Source organism: Myotis davidii, unplaced genomic scaffold (genome assembly GCF_000327345.1).
Source record: "Myotis davidii unplaced genomic scaffold, ASM32734v1 scaffold38, whole genome shotgun sequence".
Lineage (NCBI taxonomy): Eukaryota > Metazoa > Chordata > Mammalia > Chiroptera > Vespertilionidae > Myotis > Myotis davidii.
This window is the reverse complement of record NW_006291383.1, coordinates 2,909,789-2,924,788: the sequence shown is the minus strand read 5'-3', so window position 1 is coordinate 2,924,788 and position 15,000 is coordinate 2,909,789. Positions and strand designations below refer to the sequence as shown.

Below are 15,000 nucleotides of genomic sequence, written 5' to 3'. Positions count from 1 at the left end.
CAAATCAGCACATGGGACTCAAAATTTTTAAAAGGGACCAGAGCATTAAGCTTCCGGGTTCCATTAACTAACGAATATGAGTATGAAATTTCAAAAGTACAAATATGCAATGATTCATAAAGATCCACGTCTTTGAAAGGTGATCTACGCATTATAACTGGTGAGACACTAAGCATGTCATCTGGTGACATCCATCCAGGTTTTGGTTTGCTGACCTGAGAGCACATTTCAATCACAGAGCACAAGTCAGTGGTTTGTAAACTGAGACATTTCTGTAAACTCAGACTCTGAAGTTTTCTCTGTGACAGAAATATCACCCATGATAAATTTTTAGTGTGATGTGTGGAGAGTTAGAGCAGAAGTAGAACAACTGAAGTTATGCGTATAAATCCGTATGTTTCATGATAATTTAAAAGACATCTTAATCACAGCAGCCAATTTTAAGGGACCCTATCCTGGGCTGTTGTTTGTTTAATCCGGGTGTATTTGGGTAAGTTACCTAACTAGCAGTAGCTAGGCAAAGAGTCCCTTGTTATCATTGAAATGATAAGGGATGAGGGTAGCCACACAAAATAGTAAGCCAGCACTCTTGCTCCTGGTTAGTTACAAACACCATGGAGGACAGTAGGGGTAGGCGATGTGGTAAGGTGTGACTTTTGTCAATTTTGAGGGGGAAAAAATTCTTACCAGTAAAACTATATTTTTGAAGTTCTAGACACTTAAAATACATCCACATTATTCTTACCTTTTTCTATACTCCAAAGTTTATATTCTTTTGTGATTTTCCAAAAAAAAAAAAAAAGTCCTTGATAGATATATTTGAGTTTAAATTGGGAACACATACCTAGAGCTTTAAGAAATTTGAGCAATATCTAACCAGAAATCTCTAAGGCATGTGTACAGTATCACCTCCAAGGACAGATATTCAATATAAATTTGCTGAATGACTGAATGAAGCAACCACTGCATTAAGAACAACTAACTATTCAAAGTCTACACCACTGGAGTGAGGAACCTTGGTCCATCCAGTGAAGTGCATAGGATTCAGTGACATATACTTTGCCTGCCCTCAAAGACCTGACTGCATGGCTAAGGAGATGGGACCTCTGCCTTGAATAAAATTTAAAAATAGGACTAAAGACAAATGTTTTAATTGTGAAGTAAGGGCAATCATATACATGTTAAGCAACAAGACACCAAATTATTACAGGGAAAGGAACTGAACTATTCACTTCCAAACACAGATCTCACTAAAGTAAATTCTACCTTTTTTTTCCTGAATGACTGTAACACCATACAGTTACTGCACAATCAAAATAAACCCAATAAACACACACAGAGAGAGAGAGAGAGAGAGAGAGAGAGAGAGAGAGAGAGAGACTTACACTGCACATTGTCCAGAATAAGGCAGGTGCTCAAAAAAGAAGTAGTTGAATGAATGATCATATGGAGGGAATGTCATTTCCCCACAGAATATAACGTGGTAGAAGTTGAAAAAACACATATCTTTGTTTAAGCCATTGAACACCTAATTTCTTTTTCATAGAATACTTACTTATTGTATAATGTTGCTTCCCTTTACCTAGCATAGCTAAATTGGCTAAATTTCAGACTGAACAAAAACAAAGATATTCATAATATACAGGGATTATATAAAATAATGGGACCCAGCAAACCTGTTAATTAAATAACTGCCTGAGGGAAATATCTACCCCATCAAAAAATTTTGGTAATAAGACAGTTAACTGATACATGTATATGTTATGCAATTTAAGGAACATGCAATTGTCTAAATTTGTCTAATCTTCATAACAGTGTTCGGTAATAGATATTATCATTCCTACACTAAAGGTAGAAAATTAAGGCACAAAGACCCTCAGATGACATTCCACCGACCACAAAGCTACTAAGACAGTAGAGTCCGGGTATGAGCAAAGTTATAAAATACCAAGGTCTTAAACTTGAGGGTCGGACCTGTCTGTGTGAAAAACACAAACTTGCTACTCTACTGTGAAGTTTTAGTTCCCTCATCTTAACACAAGCACTTCTTCTGAGGCATAAAGGGAGGACACCTAGTCCAGCATCGCAGTGGGGTATTACAAATGAGAGTGCATTTCCTGGTCCCTCCTCTTCAGTTTCCTGTATGCAAAAGTGCCTTTAAGAGCAGTCGGAAAACAATCTCCACCTAAAATAGCCTTGGGTAACAGAAGTCCACTAAAAGGGAAATATTTATAAAAATATAGCACCATGCTAATGTGTTCACTACGAAACAAAGCTAACAAATCACACAATTTTTTGGAGTACACACAACTACTGACATGAGCAGCATGTATGTGTTTAACATATAATTTCTGTTGATGCTTTATATTAAAGTCTATCCTCTCGTATTTAAACATAAATGAAAAGTAATTTTTGCCAAATCAGGAAAAGGAGGTTATCTTAGCTACCATTACCCATTGAAGAAAAAAGGAGGTATTACAGATTTAATTTGTTCAGGAGTTAAACAATTAGTTTTTAACTCTCCAGTAGGAGTCACTATAAACAAGGAATTTAATTCCTAAGCTAAATTAATGTTGGTGTTTCGTTAGTAAATGCATATACATGTATTGCTATATTTAAAAAAATTAGTAAGTGGTAATAGCTTATATCTAAAGTTTAATATACATTTTAAACTTTAAATTAAATAATTGCAATGACAAAAAACTTTAAGTATGAATACAACTTCATAAAAGATTTAATTATCAAAGAGGATGCCGACACACATACACACATACACAGTAAAAATATTTTTTCCTGAAGAACAGCCTGTAATCTAGTAGTGAACACAAACTTCTTATATGTACATTCCTATACTTCTTTGTATTGAGATCTTTAGAATGTAAAATGGGTTCTATTAAGCTAGCAAGCTTTTTACTTTAAAAAAATGGATTTTCTTAGTGGGAATCCTATTTATCTTTTTTTTTTAATCTCACCCAAATATATATTTTTTCCATTGATTTTTTTTTAAGAGAGAGAGAAAGAGTGGAGGCCAAGGGGCTGGGGAGGGGGGCAGGAGAGAGAAACATTGCTGTGAGAGAGACACATCAATTGGCTGGTTGCCTCCCTCGCATGCCCAGACCAGGCCAGGATCAAGCCTGCAACTGAGGTACGTGCCCTTGACTGGGAATTGAACCCACTGAGCAAAACTGGTCAGGGTGAGAATCCCTTTTATCTTAAACTCTTTTTTAAAAATACACATCCACTTGGAGAAAATACTTTAAATATCTGACTTCTATCTTTCTATGGCAGTATTTCTCTTCAGAAGAAAGAAGAGCTTTCTCATTTTGCTTTATAAGGTGTTATAAAAAACTTACACAGACATATTATTTTGGTGACATACAGGAATATGCAAAATACAGGTTCCCAAATTATTGTATCCAGTTTGATCTCATTTGAGTCATTTTCCGGCTTCTCTACATATTTTCTTATCTCTGTGGTAAAGAATACAATGAGTATGCCAGTGCCCACATGATCATGACATGAACTTCAACAAGCAAATGGCATTATCCTACAGACTGGAGAACATGTTATCTATTGGTATGCATGATCTGGTAAAGTGAAATGGTAAGTTGCAAGAACAGAATATATACATGTTTATGTGTAATTGTAATGGAAACTGCATGCATACGCAAACTAAAGTTCACTTCAATTTCATGGGAAGATCTATAATTGCAAAAGTCATAAATTTATTCTTTCAAATATCAAGTGAAACTAGAAAAAGATAATGTAAGTGACACTTCTAACAACTGAAAGATACATTTTAGTTAAGGAGAAAAGACATTATTATGTTTCTTATTTTTCCCCAGGACATTATTCTCTTTCCCCTGGGATAAGTGGAATGTTCTTTGAAAAAAAAAATCCTTTACTCTAACCCAGTGTAATCCATAGCCAGTCTCCAAGTTTGATACAAAAACAAACCATTTCTATTTTGGTACAATGAGGAAGCACAGCACTGGACAATATAAAACAGAGAGGGAGGAAGTTGACTCAGATTGCTGCACTTCCTGGATGAAGAGAGCTAGCAGGCTCCCCACAGTCACCTGAATAGAGTGAAATAAGACGAAAACTGTTTTTTCCGTAGAATTGATGCACGTGTAAAAATGAATTCCCGAACAAGGGGAAATCCTGGGTATGTTTGTTTGTCTGGATGAAAGATTCCATTTGAGAAGTTTTTGACAAAGTGGATGGATGAAGCAGATTGGAATCTGGGCACAGGATGTACACAATCTTTTAAAATTTGTGAATAAACACTGGGCTTCCCAAAGCATTACTCAATGATCAAAGGGAAATATAATATCACAATGAAAATCATTTTTATTCTAAATAGGATAACTGTCTAGGGTTTGTTAACCTCTTTGGGGTGGGATTTCTAACAATTTCCTCAGGTTACTAAATGTTGATTACATGGACTTGTTTGACATCCTTGAGCAAGTGGAACAATAAATCGCTGGGCAGAGAACAAACAATTTTCAAATATTTTAATGACTATCTCTGATAAACAGGAAAAAAGAGTAGGAAAAAAAGAATAAAAAATAAATAAATTTTAAAATGAAAGTGAAGGCCCGTACAAAATTAGCATCCTGTGCACATCCATTATTGAAATGCCTGTTTATATTCCTGCTTTATCAAGTTTTTGCCCAAAACATTTTTTTATATAACTGGTAACCAGCCACACTGAGTAAGAATTAGTGGTGTTTCAAGGAGAAAGCAGTGGAAGATATAGGTGCCCTCAAGTTCGATCCATAATCTAAAGCTTAAACTGGTCATTGTACATTCCTGACCTAATGATGTATTAACTCAAAATGACCTTAAAAATTTAAGTACTTAGTTTCAAAAATAAATTAGCTCTTTGTGCTGTTCATCATAAGCACTTAAATTCCCACCCTGCACATAAACACGGAGACAGCCATGAAAAGACAGGTGAGATAAGTTTTGCATCAGCATCTACTAAGAGACAAAGGCTTGTTGCAAATGCCATGGGTGACTCATACTAGTACACAATTATTTTAAAAGTTGGTAAATTCTGGGATTCTCCTAAATAAAACAGAAATAAATTCATCAGCTTTAAAAATGTTTTTTTTTCTTTTTAAAAATGTACCTTTATTGTTGGAAGTATTACAGATGTCTGCTTTTTTGTCTCCACCCATCACCCATCCAGCTTTCATTGAAAGCCAACAGTATTAAAATTAGTACTGTTTGGCAAAAATTTAAAATTGACAAATTTTAGCTTCTAATATTAGGCCAACCTAAGCAGGTATAGGTGAGGAGTGCCCAAAAGGTTAGATGGCATTAATGGTCTTATCTGCATTCCTTTGGGCCTGGGCAAAAACTGACTTAACTATATGTCTTCATAGCCACAAGGAGCTTACTGTAACAGCATCAAGTTGCCAATATGGTGCTTTCGAAGGAGAGGCATGAGAAGTTGTCTCTATTTGTTTGACAAGGGTATTTGTTTTGCAAATGTCAGCACTTTACCTTCTCTAAACATGATGATCAAGTGCATTCTGAACATAAAACAACCCATAAATTACTTAATATAAGTCAAAATCCCAAAGAGGTCAACTTTCCCACCCTTATCCCCAGTTGGACATTTCCTTTACCGCAGAATGCGGCCTGTTCTCTATCATCTGTTCAGAACCTGCGGGCCATGCCCTTTGTGTGATTGGACACTTACCTACTTAGTGCCACCATGTAGAAAATGTATTGTGTGCAAGGAGAGGGTACAAAACACTATAACATAGCGGTTCCTCATGTCATACCTCTTTTGTACATGGGTTGTGTCCTTCCAATTTGCTAGCAATGTTAATTTTTAACTGATAAACTTCACATAGCTTTTGACATAAAAATAAGTAGACTTAGAAATAAAAAAAATTGCCTGGCCAGGGTGGCTGTGTGGTTGAGTGTCGACCTATAAACTAGATCACGGTTCGATTCCCAGTCAGGGTATATATCAGTGTTGAGGGCTTGATCTCCATTAGGAGGCATGCAGGAGGCGTCCGATCAATGATTCTTTCATTTATATTAAAAATCAATCAACCAAATAAAATTATTGTGCCCATAAGGCTTTCTCGGAGTAAAGCATTTCTGTAGAGCCATTATTGTTCAATTATTAAACAGATGACTATATTTTATGATAATTATTAAACATGAAAAAGTAAAAAATAAGTTATATAATGCCTAACCACTGGGGTGTGCACCTGAAACTAATATAATACTGCATGTAAACTGTAATTGATAAATTAAAGTAATTTAAATAACATTTTAAAAATTAAAATTAAATTGTCTGTTTTGTTGTCCTAATGACTTTCAAAAGTGGTAAAGTTTCTGATTCCCCAACCAGGTAAGTATGTGGGGATGAACTCTCCATTGATTGCTTTATAAGTAAGTGTTTCAAATAAGTGTTAAATTGTGTTCATAACAGTTTTTCCCCATCTTTGAAATTCTGTGGGCTTATTTATTTATTTATTTATTTATTATAATGAGATACCTCTGGACAAGCAATCCTTGAAAAGATAAAGAAAAATCAAGAGTTGTTTTTGCAGTGAAACAAGAGCTCAACTACAGCAGAGAGATACACAGAAACTGCTAGTCAAGCTCTCTGCCTCTCTGCACCTCTGTCTTCATCTGCCAGTCCTGCCTCAGCGGTCCGAATCAAGTTCTGTCCCCACTTCCAGATAAGGACCACTGTAGAAAACAGAATTCTCCAGCAGAGTTTAATGTCATCAGTTGTACTAAATAAACCATGTACCTACTTTACTGTCCCCAAATATTATAAATTTTTAAAGAGCAGAGAGTAAGAGTGAACTTTCTCTGCTGCACCCTCTCTCAACGGGATATGTACATAACAGGGGCTCAATCACATATTGCTCATTGAGTGAATGAGGAACAAAAAGAGATTTATTTCCTTCCTTCCCACAATGACAGAAATCATCAAGCTCAGAGTTGTCAGAATAACATGGGATAGCCGGCTGTAACTTCAATTCAAGAATAAGTCAAGTATTCATGAAATGGAAAAATGAGCGTTATTACTAGACAAACATTTTCAAATAGACCTATAGCTATTTTATACTGATAACACTGGAACATACACATACTATCAGGAATTGTTCCCCTAGTTTTCATATGTCCTTTTTATTAAATAAAAAAAAATTGTTATTTTTTATTTTATGAGCCTGGCCAGTCCCTCACCTGGATTATAAACTGCTAAAGATTAAGATGAACCAAGTTTTATTTGCTGGGCTGGCAAGAGAGCATATTCATTTACATATACACTTCACAGAAGGGGGCTTGGAGGATCTAATTTATCTCCCTTTCTCTTGTCCAGTGTGGCTATTTTCTCAATGGAATAATTAATAGTATCAACAATATGCCCAAAGTATAAAAATGGACCATACACTATCACTTTGGAGAGCTGATACTGTGCTGCCACTCAGCGTGTGTGATGCGGGCTTCTGTTCGTCTCATGTATTCTTTCACTGGTAGGCCTTTCAATTATTTAAACTATACTCTACTTTAAAATTTCAATTTTGTAAACATTTTCTTGGAGGGACAACATTCTCCTCTGGCTAGCCATTATTTCCTAATGATGTGGGTTAAAACAGAACAAAGAAGCAGGTGCTTTCCATGCCATTTCCACATATTTAACTGTTCTTGCTGTCCTTTCCAACACAGCCAATTTAACTAGATTTTAGGCACTACAGAAAAAAAAATCTTTTAAAAAGATGTTATTTTGTTTCATTGTTAACAAAAATATGCTGATAACAAAGAAACTCTCCTACAATTATAGTAAATCCTGTCATTGATTTCATTTCCCATATTATACATTACTGTGACAAGAGACTGTATGATTACATCAATTACTGGACTTTTTAAGGGTCATAGTCTCTATGTGCTTTTTAGTCCACAAGGTGCATCAGTGTGCTAGGTGCTATACAATGAACTCAAGCTTGGTTAACTACTTGTAGCTGAGTATATCTTGACATAAATTTTCACAATGGCAGGGACTTTGGTCTGCTGCTTGCACCCTCCAGGATGCCTGGCATGGAGTAGGTGTGCAATAAATATTTGCTGAATTTTAAAACTTAACACTTGAGCCTGAAGCTGATTTTATGCTAAATGGGTATATGATGATATATGATCATCAATCTCTCCCCACAGCTTCTGGCTGATATCAGGATTCTTTAACCATTGGGGAACTACAGACCCCTTTTGACAATCTGATAGAAATTATACTGTTTCCAGTTACCTCTGTAATATACATATCTGACGAATGGGATTTTGTTGGCTAGGAATCCTAACAGAAAGGAACTAACATTCTGTAAAGACTGCTTTGAAATATACTTCAGTTCTGTATACACAGAAGCCATATATTTTTATGAATCAAGCTTAATGTGCCATGTTTGCCTAAAATTTATGAAGTATAATACACAACAGCACACTTTCAATATCCTTAAATATGAAATTTTGTCTGAAAGTAATTCTAAGATAACTTATCACTTTGGTTGTTTGTACCTTTTTTAAAGTTTCCTAACTTATTGATAACATCACAGACACCTGGTAGCAATGCAATAGTTAAAGATCTGTCTGGTTTCCTTTAAAATTCCCAATTTTTTTAAAAAATATATTTTATTAATTTTTTACAGAGAGGAAGGGAGAGAGATAGAGAGTTAGAAACATCGATGAGAGAGAAACATTGACCAGCTGCCTCCTGCACACCTCCCTCTGAGGATGTGCCCGCAACCAAGGTACATGCCCTTGACCGGAATTGAACCTGGGACCCTTGAGTCCGCAGGCCGATGATCTAGCCACTGAGCCAGACCGGTTTCAGCTAAAATTCCCAATTTTTGATGTTTAAAGAAAAACTGCCAGAATCTTAAATTTGCTATGCAGAGTTGTTTGTAGAGATGTGAATTTCATTTATCTCTCCTTTCATATTAATTTCTTTCTAAAAAAAATTAAAACTGCCAAGTTATTTTGAATCATACAGTGCATGAAAACAGCCTGGCTTAATACTTGAGATGTTTTATCTTCATTATCTCTGGCTCTTGACCTCCAAAATGCAAAAGTTAAAAGAAAAGCCCTTAACTCACCTCCACTTTTCCTACTATACCTTAATTTCTTTGAGTAAAGTGCTTCATTTTAAACCTGGCCCAATGGCTGACATTTAAAACCAACAATCTCACTAAGTGGCTACAATGCTGGCATTCGCAGTGCTTGCGCCATGTAAGTAAACTCAGGACATGCCACCCCACTACGTAATACAGTTCATGGGGACTCTGTAATCTCACTGTGATTATCCATTTTGTTGTTTTCAAGACTGCAAGTTCCCAGTCAAGTTGGAAGACTGACTGAGCTTATTTTCCAGCGAATATTGTTTCTGCTCTCTGTTGAGTTGGGACCACAGCTGTGTAAAGTAGTTTCACTGAACCAAGGGATAGTCACAGAATAATCAGCTCAAAACTTTGTCCAAGTTCACAAGCTACGAACTGCATAATAATTATACAAACTCCTCCAAAACCACGACCACTTGCGTGACTTTTAAACTGGATCTGTGTCAAGTGGTGCTGATTTATGTTGATCCCCAGGGTATTTTTTTCCCTTGACTTCACCCAATTTACACAGCAATGGACGAGGACTGAGCTTAACTTCATTTCCATACAGTAACTAGCACGCTATTTGTGTTTCATAAATGAAATGGTAATAGTAGGGACAGAACCGAAACTCTCAATTCAAATAAAACCGTAATAGTAAGAGCATTATCTTTAAAAAATAGCAGCTTGATTTAGTAACAGCATTATTCTTAATAATAAAAACAATGTTATGTTCTAAGTCATACTCCACATACTTTTCAATGCCCTGAAATAACTTTTATTAATAGCGCTAAGTCTTGTATTAAGAATTTAGTCCTCAGAGTGAATGCACTCTTTAGTATATTTCGGTGACTTATCATAGGAGAAAAAGACCTGCCATTATATGTAGTGAAAATCTCCAATTCCACAGTCCAAGGTAAATCAAAATGGCCCTTAATTTAAAGTATTAAAAACTATGGCTAAGACACTAAGCCTAGAAAAGAAATTCACTTAAAAAAAATAAACTCTTGACTACTTAACACAAGTTTTAAAATTTCAAATGGAAGAAGTGGACAGCCTTCACTTTTCTAAAAGGGAGAGCATATATTCAAAATAATTTGAGTTATCAAGTGGAATTAATAAATTATGACTGGGCTAACTTGGAACTAAAATTCTTAAGTGTTCCAAATAATTCAGTGCCTGATCTAGAAAGCATCTTAATCCTAAAAGCCACTAGCCAGTAACACCTTTCTTCCGTGGCTAAGAGGCACATAATTTCCATTGTCAAAGATAACCATTTAAATGGGTGAATATCCAAATATATCCTGATGAAATATTCAGCCCTTACTTTACGTGGGGGTGGAAGGAAGTTTTGGCAGTCCATTCTTAGGAATTAAAAACAATGTCTTAGAAGCCGGAAGCGGACCAGATTTAGCTGTGTGATGCTCTTGCTGACAGACAAGAACAGAACAAACACATCAGCGCAGAGAGTGTGTGGCCACAATTGTGGGGCTGACACCCAGGGAAACCTGTCTTTAATTTATCCCGTCGTGTGCAGATTTGGCAAGGATCTCCAAAAATCATTTACATACCATATGCCCTGAATTACCTAGGCACAATGGCTGTGGATAAATATGATGTTTCAGGTCTGATTGTTTGCTTCCTTTTGTAAGTTTTGCAGCTTTCATTTCATTTTTCTCTTTGCTAAATAATTTAATGCAATATTGTGTGCTGCAAAAGGCTGTTTTGCTAAATCAATGAATAGTTCATTGTGCCTTGTGATTAGGGAAAAAAGGAATGATCCTGACGTGAGGTGGGGGACCAGGATGTATTATTTCTCCTCTGTAAGAATCCAATAAAGGTTATCAGCTTCTTATACTTTGGACACATTTTAACCTTTGTCTCTTTACTGGGTATATAAATGCAAAGCATTCAACAATAAAATAAACAGGAATCAGCTAATATGACTGCCAATATGACTAAGTTGGTTCGCAAGTTTTCATGTTTAAAAGGGGTCCCCAAAATTAGACTCTTGATAATTCCTATATTTGTTCCTCCTATAATTAAAAGCCATTATAACTGCCCCATGCCTTAGTTTCCCTCTTTCCACCCAACTGGTATTAATACAAACTTGGTAACACTTAACTAAATTTTAAGTCAGATTGAATAAACGTATACTTAAGCCAAAAAGATCAATAGCCTAAAAAAGGCTTGGAGCAGAATTATGTACATATTTTTTGTTGTGTACTATAAATTTGACTGTATAAACTTCCAATTAAAAATGACATTCACACCGTCATTTTTGATAGAATTTTGCACAGTAGGAATACTCATTAATGCAGGGTAATACAGTGTGATAAGCAGCTTAGACATCAAAATAGAAAAAAAAAATATGCCAGTTGGTCTACCCTTTACATGCACAAAATAAAACTAAAAAAAATTAAATACCTGAGGAATTAATTAAAAAGAACACTTATTGGCATATGTGTTTTTTAACTATGTCATATCAAGAGCATGCCTATTCTCTAGTCAGTTTCTGCTGCAGAGATCTAAGTCTCAACACAAAAGAGAAACCACAGTCATCCCCTAGTTAATGGTAATACATTAAATGCATTACAACATTCAAATGGAATAAAATACAATTTAAATGATTTTACTTATCTTACAACTACCCTCCTTAACAGAATGTATGTGCATATATACCATATTATATATGTTATGAAAAATATATTATTCATATATGTGTATCTACTTATATATTTTTTACTATTTAATAGGAAGTATTTGACATTTGTGAATTCTTTACAGCATTAATAAGAGAGGCAAAAGCCCATCCGCTACAAAGTGTATGCTTGTGGGTCATTTCTTAGTCTTTAACTGGGAAAATGCAGTTATTGAATTAATTCTCATCTGTATGTAAAGTAAGTGGCAAAGGAGATATGTCCATATACTAGTAGAGAAATAAATAAAAGGCAATGCAGCGATTTCAGAACATTATTAAATAATATGCTTTAAGGAGCAAAAAAAGGAAAAAGGTACCACTTGAGGGTCGGCAATGAAAGGGTTAACAGACATATGCTGTATAATTAGGAGATGCATTAATGATTATGAATAGTAAATGATTTGGTGCAAAGAAAAAAAATTTAGTCAAAGGGACATTTACCTATCTTACATGTTTATTAGGAACTGTACATAACTAGAGAATTCTCCTATTAAGAATCTTGCATTATTGGTATAAATACTTCCAAGGGTACATCAAATTGTAATCTTTCATACGACATCCATCAAACCAGGCTGGAGATTTTGACAAACATTAAACACAGTAAGGAGGCAATTATGTATGCATGATTTAATCTGCAACTAATTAATATGCAAATTTATTCATATGTTAGTTACTAAATTAAAAATGCAAAGAAGCCCTTATGGTGATTCTCGAAATTTTGCACAAACAGAACATTTAAAATGTAAGAAAAATGAAGTTTTTCAGAAATCTATAACACACTTTCACTGTCTCCAGAACCTGTTGCACTAAGAAGACTCAAAAATATGTGTTTAAATACTAGATAATAATTTAAAAGGTGTGCTAATTTCATGTGAGAATGTGGGAACAGAAAGGTTAATCAGCATTCTCTCGAACTCTTAAGAGATACACTCTAATTACCAGACAAATGGTATTCTATTTCTAAGCTTCCTTCCCTGCTTTTAGGGTTGTCAAAAGTTGGTCATCCTACTGATATCCTGGGCAAATGGTTAGGGGAATAAATAGTATTTAAAAGGAACTAGATATATTGAAAATTCTAGGGTGACGTGGAGACCATTTGGTGTTCACTAAACATACAATTCATTCCTCAAGATGGCAACTCGCTCTTTTTGCCTTTGGGGAAAGCTCTTTGCAAACAGAGGAATGGGAGGGAAATCTTGATAGAGACTAGAAATTCTCCCAAACTGTCTTCCGAATGAATCTTCAAATAAAATAATATGACTAACCCAAGAGCAACAACCACCCCAAAAAGCAGAAGGTAATTTCATCCGAGTTCAATCTGGCTATTTTAGCCCTGCATTTTCCAGACAGTCCAAAACTGATTTGAATCTGTGATGGGAAGAGGAGGGATGTACAGTCGGGATCATTTATAAATATCTTCTGGTGCCTGCTTACACGGGAGTACCCATTCACGTGCATACATTACCCTTTGGCTCTATTGCCTTTGCAAGAATCAGATTTCCCTCTGACTTTTTCGTGACGAGCAGCAAGATTTGATGTGGATCACCTGTCATCTGATTACCTATCTCATCCGAAGTCCGCTGGCCATGCGTACAGCTCCTGAAGCTGGCACTTGGAACAGCTGTAGTGGCCTCAAGAAATCAACACAAGTCAACTGAATGAGGAAGCACAGTACCAGCGTCTACGGCTCTTCTCAGGGCTCTGAACTCTCACCCACGTTAAAAAAAAAAAAATCACCAGCAGCCTCATCGCTGCCAAGTGACACACAAAAAGGAAGTTAACCATTGGCTGTGACTCGCATTCACAGTCTGACTCTGATCTCCCAGCCTCCCTGAGCCCCTTCTGATGCCAAGTGGACTACAGCTTGCCCATTTCATTTCAGCCACGGCAGCCAAAAAAAGCACTGCCCCAGCCTGCGGTGACAAGCAGTCTGTTTTGATATTAGTACCTCAGTATGTGATAGAAGAGAGTCAGATGTCCCCAAACGATCGCTCCCCCCTGTGGGACACTGTGCTGGCCTTGCTTGGCCAGAAAGATGGTGAGTGTGCGGCGAATGCTTAGCTTTGAAAGCACAGGGGAGGGGAACCCCCCACCCGCAGGACCCAGCCGGAATGGTGAGGCGGGCCTCTTCTGGGGAGAGGATCCATGCCTCCCGACTCCCAGGCTGGCTAGCCAGAAATACACCTCAGATTCCAGTCTCTCCCTGCCAGCCAGCACACCTGAGCACGGACTGGCTCACAGAAATAAGAAAAGGAGTCTTTTTCTTATGTAATTAAATCTTAGCAGGCACTAGTCAGTAAACAGGTTTTCTTATTTTTCTTTCATGAAAGAAAGGGGACTGTTTGGGGTTGAGAAGAATGGATTTTTTTTCCTTGACCCTCAGAGAGGGAGGGGGTGGGAATAAACCCTCCCCCTCTGCCCATCACATTCTGATTTTCTTGCTGAAGGCACAGAATCCGACCCTAACCAGGTTGAACCTGGGTGCCGCCTGTCAGGGCCTCTTTCTCTCCAACATGAACATATCCCGCTTTTCCGGATTCCAGTGAGGCCTCATCGGGGGCAGATCTGCATTTCTGGGCATTTCAGGAGCCTGAGCATCTTTCTATTTTACAGATGACTCCATTTTTGTAGTGACCAGAACTGAACATAAAGCTTTTAAAAAGCTTCAACGTACACATTTGTGCATTCATTACACAGTGTTACATCTAATTTGTTCTTTTTACTGTCGCAGGAAGCACATGTTTAAAGCAATCTGTTTCCTCGTGTGAATGCTTTCCTGTCTGTTTAAAAAAAATTGCGACACGCTTTACCCCGAGTAACCAAGAGGTGATCATAAATATCCCTAAATAGCATTAAACAGATATGAAAGACATTAACACTTTCAGAATGCCAAAGTAGTATTAAAAAAATTCTAACAGATGCTCCTAGGTCAAAAAGTGAAATGTGTGTTTCCTGAAAAAACACTCTCATCAGAATTGTAAGTGAACTGCGAGGGGAGAAGTGAGGTGTTGCTGAACAAATGAGGATCCTCTCGGTGAGGAACACAGTCCACTGCCAGAGGCCACTTGCCACAAAAAGCCACATTTCAGTGGGAGTTTGAAGAAAACCAATCTCCTTTGGAATCCACAAGGTGGCAATGACAACAGAGCAGGGCGGCTCCCAGCTCTCACT

The 15,000-nt window shown here is 36.7% G+C and overlaps 1 protein-coding gene across 23 annotated transcripts in view; it reads right to left on the bottom strand.

The window, feature by feature from the left end:
- Positions 1 to 15,000, bottom strand: part of TCF4 (transcription factor 4) — a 335,849-nt gene that overhangs the window by 93,044 nt on the left and 227,805 nt on the right. The window lies entirely within an intron of this gene.